Here is a 6376-nt window from a genome sequence, read left to right on the forward strand (position 1 = left end):
CCCGCGCCCCCTGCATCGGCAGGCGGACTCTCAACCACTGCGCCACCAGGGAAGCCCTGGACTATTCTTTAGACAGCTGCAAGATTTATAAAAATATTAATTCATGGTGTGAGCTGGTAACGGGACCCCGGTGTCAAGTTATGGGAAAGGTACCTTCTCTCCTTCCCAGAAGGGGAAGTCCCATAAATTCTGGGCCTTCAAGGAGAAATTCACTGAAAATAATGTCAATATTAAGTTTGAGGAAATGTTCTGAAATTGGGTTCCGGTAATGGTTGTATAACTCTGTAAATGGACTAGAAATTATTGAGTTATACATTTAAAAGGAGTAAACTTTATGGAAAGTAAGTTATACCTAAATTTTCTTTTTTTTCCTTTGCATTATGCGGGCCTCTCACTGCCGCGGCCTCTCCCGTTGCGGAGCACAGGCTCCAGACGCGCAGGCTCCGCGGCATGTGGGATCTTCCCGGACCGGGGCACGAACCCGCGTCCCCTGCATCGGCAGGCGGACTCTCAACCACTGCGCCACCAGGGAAGCCCCCTAAATTTTTAAAAAGCAAATTTGAAGCCCGTTGTGAAGATGAACCAGAAGACCCTCTCTCTACCCCACCCCGAGCCCATCCATCGTCTTGACCCCGGCCTGCCTTTCTCCTTGGGCTTTTCCCCCCTCATCTGCCCCTCCCCCACTTCCTGATCAAATGCTTCTACATCAGAGAGCTGATTGCCTCCTTCCTGCAAAACTGAAAGGAAACAGGAGAGGCTGTCAACGTGCCAGAGATAAAGTCATCAAAAAACTTCCAGCAGAGGGGCTGGGTGTCTGTACCTCGCTCTCCCTGCGGAGCAAGGAATTAAGTGCAGGGGCGTGGCTGCTGTTTGTCAGCAGAGCTGCAGGCAAGATCTACTTACTGCCTTGGCCTGGCCTCGACCCCCCCAGTGCGCCCAAACCACGCAATCCGCTCCATCACACTCTGAATTCCAGTGCCTTCTGTACTTCAACTCCTGTCTGCCCACCTGGCTCCATCTCTGCTTGTCTGTCCCATCTCTCGTTGGCCCCAAGGGGACACACGAGGGCCCCCGGAGACTCAGGGTGATGGGGAGGGGAGTGAGCAGGGGCTGGACAGTGGAACTGGGGTGGACCAGATGACCAAACCTAGCCTTGGAACACGCAGGTTATGGGGCAGTGCTGGGAGGTCCAACAGGCCTGGTCCTAATTCCCAAGGTGGCCGGAACCAGGGAATACCAGTCAGTCAGCCAAGAAGCCGTGCAGCAGGGACTAGAGAAGTTGCTTTCTTTAGAACCTCGGCAAAGACGCAACTGGCCAGCCATGGGCAGCGCCTGTCGCCATCTGTCGGTGATTGCCAGAACTGCCGGCTTTCTGGGGCAGGTAACTTTGTTCCCGTCTCTGCAAGTCAGGAAGTAGAGAGGCTCCTCTGTCCGGGTATCCAGGTGTGTGGCACTGATCCTTCCAGATCCCCCAGCCAGTAGACCAGGAACAAGAGGAAGGCTCCAGTCCCTTGGAAAGAAGATGTAGGGGCTTCAGAGAGACAGGCTGACCCTCCGTGGTGCAGAAGGAGGGGATGAAAGCAGAAGGGGTGGAAGGGATGGAGAAGGAAACGGGGCGGTGCCCAGCTCGCAGACCAGGAGGGATGGCAGATGCCAGAGCTCAGGCTCCGGGGTCTCTCGGGCTCCTGGTTCGCAGCCAGTGAGCCCAGGAGGGGCTCAGATGCCCAACTAGACCACCAGCTCTCAGGCCAACCTGGGACGGTCCAGCTGCCCCATTAATGTGGGCACCCTGTAGCTCCAATTCCTGCCTCCTTTGGACTGTTCTAGAAGAGGGGTGGGGCTGAGGCTGCAGGTGTCAGGGAGGAGCAGCCTCACTTCCGGTTGGGAAGCAGAAACAGGGAAGTGGGTCTCACACACCCCTGCCCTCCCCTGCTGGTAATGTTCTCCACTGTAAGGATCTGGGTTCAAGGCTGCACCACCCCAAGGTTCCCTGCTGACAGGAAGCCCTTTCTGAGTATGTATTTTGGCCACAGGGACCCAAGGATGAAAGCTTAAACGTTGCTGAGGTTTCCAGGTCTAGAGAACAGGAGGCTCAGCTCTTGTCATGGGCAGGGTGCATGTTTGTATGGACGTGGCGGAGAGGGTAGGAGAAATAGCACAGCACTGCGGGGGCCTGGTGGGGTGAAGCAGAAAGGGGCATAATCCTGGTATGGCTTCCCTATCCTGCCCACCACATTTGTTTACACAGAAGCTGGCAGGGGTCTTAACCCTAGATGCATATTAGAATCTCTCGGGGAGCTTTATTTTTTATTTTTTGTAATGTTCTATGTCAATTATACCTCAAGTTTTTTTAAAAAAATTAACCAATTTATTTTTTTTTGGCTGTGTTGGGTCTTCGTTGCTGTGTGCGGCGCAGGCTTTCTCTAGTTGCGGCGAGCGGGGGCTACTCTTCGTTGTGGTGTGTGGGTTTCTCATCGCGGTGGCTTCTCTTGTTGCGGAACACGGGCTCGGTAGTTGTGTCATGAGAGCTCAGTAGCTGTGTCGCATGGGCTTACTTGCTCCGCGGCATGTGGGATGTTCCCGGACCAGGGCTCGAACCCACGTCCCCTGCATTGGTAGGCGGATTGTTAACCACTGCGCCACCAGGGAAGTCCCTTGGGGAGCTTTCTTAAAACATCCTTGCCTAAGCACTTCCTCCATCTCCCTCCCCCTTTTCCCTACCCAACTGCACCTGGAGATTCACACTCAGCTGGTCTGGGTGGAGCCCTGTCATGGCATCATGCTCTGAGGAAGAGGGAGGAGAGAGGTTGCTGCAGGGGGAGAAAAGAGGTTTCAGACAGACCCTGGACACATCCAGGAGCAGGGGGAGGAAGCACAGAAATCTGCCGGGGAACTCAATTCAGGGAGCCACTCTCTAACCCCTAGACCACCAAAACTCTCCCGAGAAGGAGAGGGCTCAAACAGGGGGACTTGACGTGACTGGGGGATTTGGTGTCCTATCCCCAGTCCTTCCACAGGGTCAGATCCATAAAGGTGGCTCTGAAAATGAATGGATGGATGGGTGGATGGATGGATAGATGGATGGATAGATGGACGAATGGATGGATGGATGGATGGATAGATGGATGCTGAGAGTGATTAAGAGTGTAGACTCTGGGTCTCACTGTCTGGCCAGCCCTGCCTATCCTAGGAGAGCCACATCTTTCAAAGGCCCAGCCCACCCCTTCCCCTCAGACTTTGTCCATGGACCCCTACCCCTACCCCAGCCCCACGTGACGTCACACTTGGACGGGCTGCCCTGAACCCGAGGGCCAGGACATGTCCCTCCAGGTTGACTGTTTCAGCCAGGATCCAAGATCCTGCCATACTCTCTGACTCCACCAGGGGGCACTCTATGCCCAGGCACCATTTATTCATTTATCTGACAAGTATTTAATGGAGACCTGGGTTGTACCCAGAACTGGGCCCAAAGACGCGAACATGAAGATAAAAATACAACAATTCTCCTTTCCAGGAGTTTGTGGTTCAGGGGGAAACACGGAAACAAAGACAGGAAAACAAAAGATTACCCTTAAAAGGTAGAAGTGATCTTCAGGTCAAGGCAGAAATCCAAGTGGCCTGCGTGAGGAGGGGCCACAGAAGATCAGACGCGGATCAGCACAGACAGGCGGCCCAGGGCCCTGCACCCTCCTTCTCAGTCCCACTTGATCTCTGCCCTCTTGGAGATATTCTGGGAGATGGAGGGACAGAGCCCTTGAAAATTCCAGAAGGATGTTTGTCCTGTTCCCAGCTGGCTGTCAACACAGATCCCGGGCCCGCCTCAGACCTCCCGCATCAGGATTCTCCAGGGCTGGGGACCGGGAATCTGTCTTTTTTGTTTTGGGGGTGTTTTTTTTGGCCTCACCACGGCTTGTGGTATCTTAGTTCCCCAACCAGGGATTGAACCCGTGCCACGGCAGTGGAAAACGCCAAGTCCTAACCACTGCACCGCCAGGCAATTCCTGAATCTTTCCTTTTTAACAAGACCCCCCAGAAGATGCCTACAATCAGATAAGTTTAGGAAATTACCTTGCATGATTTGTGGGATGCCTGGGACTCTACTTGTGCTCAGAGGCGGCAGAGAGGAGAGGACAGGATAGGACTGTGCCTTACACATGGTGGCCAGCTCAACAGATATTTATTGAATGAAATGAAATCAGTGGGAGTGGCTTAAAGAGCCCTCTGGTACCTGCACAGGGGAATGGAGATCAGCAGCTCCCCAGCTTTCCCCAGACGGTGTCAGGATTCCCATCGGGTTCCCAGAGGTCTGGGGCATTAGGGTGAGTGACGGAGGGCCCGAGAGTCCTAGTAAAGAGTTTAACGCCACCTCACTCACATGCCTCTGCATCCCTGAGCATCAGAAATATTTGTGAAGGCATTGTACAAGCGACAGAAGATAACTGTGCCTGTGGTGATCCAGATTCTCCCAAAGCTGTGTTAAGACTAGACTAACAGGGGCAGGGTAAGGTGGCTCGGACCACCTTTTGGTCACTGGTGAGGTTGGGACCAGCAGCATCCCCATTTACAGACTGTACTGCCAGGATGAGCTCGCCCAGGGACGCCTGGAAGGCTGGGTCCTGGTGGATTTGGAGGAAGGAGGGGGCTGGGAGATGGGAGACCCCAGTGAGGGGAAGTATGTCCAAGGAAAGGGTGGGAGGGAAGGTGGAGGGTAAAGAGGTTACGGCAGCGGAAAGGATTTCAGGATTTGAAACTTGGAAGAGGAAAGAGTTTGTAAAGAACGATCCTTAGAAAGATAAGACCTGGAACTTCCAAGGTCAGCGTCAAACTAAACAAGATTCCTCCAGGAGACCTTGATTCTGTCCCTGGAGTCCCCCTTCCCTGCTGCCCCGTCCAAGGATGGCCAGAAAACCTTCCCCTGGTCACCACCAGGACAGCAGGGGCAGGACGGCCATCTGCAAAGACCCCCTCCTCGGCGCCTTGCACCCCGGGAATGCCAGGGTAGGGGCTTTCCCTCCTACCGGGCAAGGCTGAACTTCCCTTGTAATCTCAGTGAGTCCGAAACTGGCCAAGAGGACCGTGGTCCTTTGTGCCCTCCAGTTGGAATACAGCACTGTGTTCGGGTCTTACCTGCAGCTTCTGCTCCTTGGAAGATGGATTCTTTAACCACCTGCCCAGGTGGCCTTGGGGGTCAGAGCTGGTGGGCGGTGCCCACTCCTGGGGTGGCCGACACTTAACGGTGGTGCTCTGGACCCAGGATGCGGAGATGCCCATGGCTTTTGTGGCTTTTCCTCCGGGGCAACTGTGGGCCCACTGTGATAGCCAGTCACAGCTCTCTCACCTCACTTGGGATGCTGGGGTGGGGGTGGGGGGCAGCTCGTTCCCTATTCTTTTATTGACACATGAAAGACAAGGAGGCGCGCTTTCCACACAGAGGGACTTTACGTGCGGGCTTGCTCAGTGCCGGCCCCCCCTTGACCCAGATCTGCAGCCCTCATCTGGTAAGGGGCACAAGGAGCTCAACATTCTTGGCTTACGGACAAGGGAGATAATTGTCTCCGTTTACTTATTAATGCCACCTGCTTTCCTGGAGGAGAAGAAACGATCTCAGCCTGGTGGTGCCAGGAGGTCTCAGCCCCCGTGCGGGGGTATCCCATCCCAGAGAGAATCGGACGAAGTCTGCACGGGGGTGCCTGAAACATAACAACAGCCATGGCTGCAAGACTGCACTTCTCAAGGCGGTCCTTTCCTGGGGTCCCTTTCCTCAAGCCACCCCAGGGTACTGCTCACTCACCTCAACCTTGCCCAAGACTAGCCCAGGGGTTCTGGGAGAGTTTCATCCCCGCTACCCAGACCATATGGTGAAGTTCTAGTACCTCAGAATGAGAAGGATTTGGAGAGAGGCTCTTTACAGGAGTAATCAAGTTAAAATGAGGTCAGGAGGGTGATTCCCAATCCAGTATGACAGGAGGTCTTACGCAAAGGGGAGATTTGGACTCAGAGACATGCACAGAGGAAATGATGTGAAGAGACACAGGGAGAAGATGGCCGTCCGCCCGCCCGCCAAGGAGAGAGCCTGGAACAGACCCTTCCCTCACAGATTCAGAAGGAACCGACCCTGCCGACACCTTGAGTTTGGACTTCCAGCCTCCAGAAACGTGAGATGAGGCACTTCTGTTGTTTAAGTTGCCCAGTCTGTGGTACCTTGGCAGATGGCAAAGTAGCAAACGAATATACCAGATTCTCTACTCATTGGTCCCCGTGGAGCATGGACCTTCTGATGACTCACGGACTCCCCTGTTGGCCTTCGTGATTCTGACCAAGGGAGAGACTCCCGTACCCCTGCCCAGGGGTCATGGGCTCCACTTTCTAATCTGAC

General features: G+C 54.3%; 1 long non-coding RNA gene across 1 annotated transcript; it reads right to left on the minus strand.

Moving 5' to 3' along the window:
• Positions 1 to 2386: 2386 nt before the first annotated feature.
• LOC114487704 (uncharacterized) lies at positions 2387 to 4046 on the minus strand. Its single transcript, XR_003682999.2, has 3 exons — positions 3570 to 4046; positions 2732 to 2810; positions 2387 to 2607 (listed from the first exon to the last, which is right to left on the minus strand). It is a non-coding gene; the product is annotated as an uncharacterized lncRNA (long non-coding RNA).
• Positions 4047 to 6376: the final 2330 nt, after the last annotated feature.

Source organism: Physeter macrocephalus, chromosome 14 (genome assembly GCF_002837175.3).
Source record: "Physeter macrocephalus isolate SW-GA chromosome 14, ASM283717v5, whole genome shotgun sequence".
In the NCBI taxonomy this organism is placed as follows: domain Eukaryota; kingdom Metazoa; phylum Chordata; class Mammalia; order Artiodactyla; family Physeteridae; genus Physeter; species Physeter macrocephalus.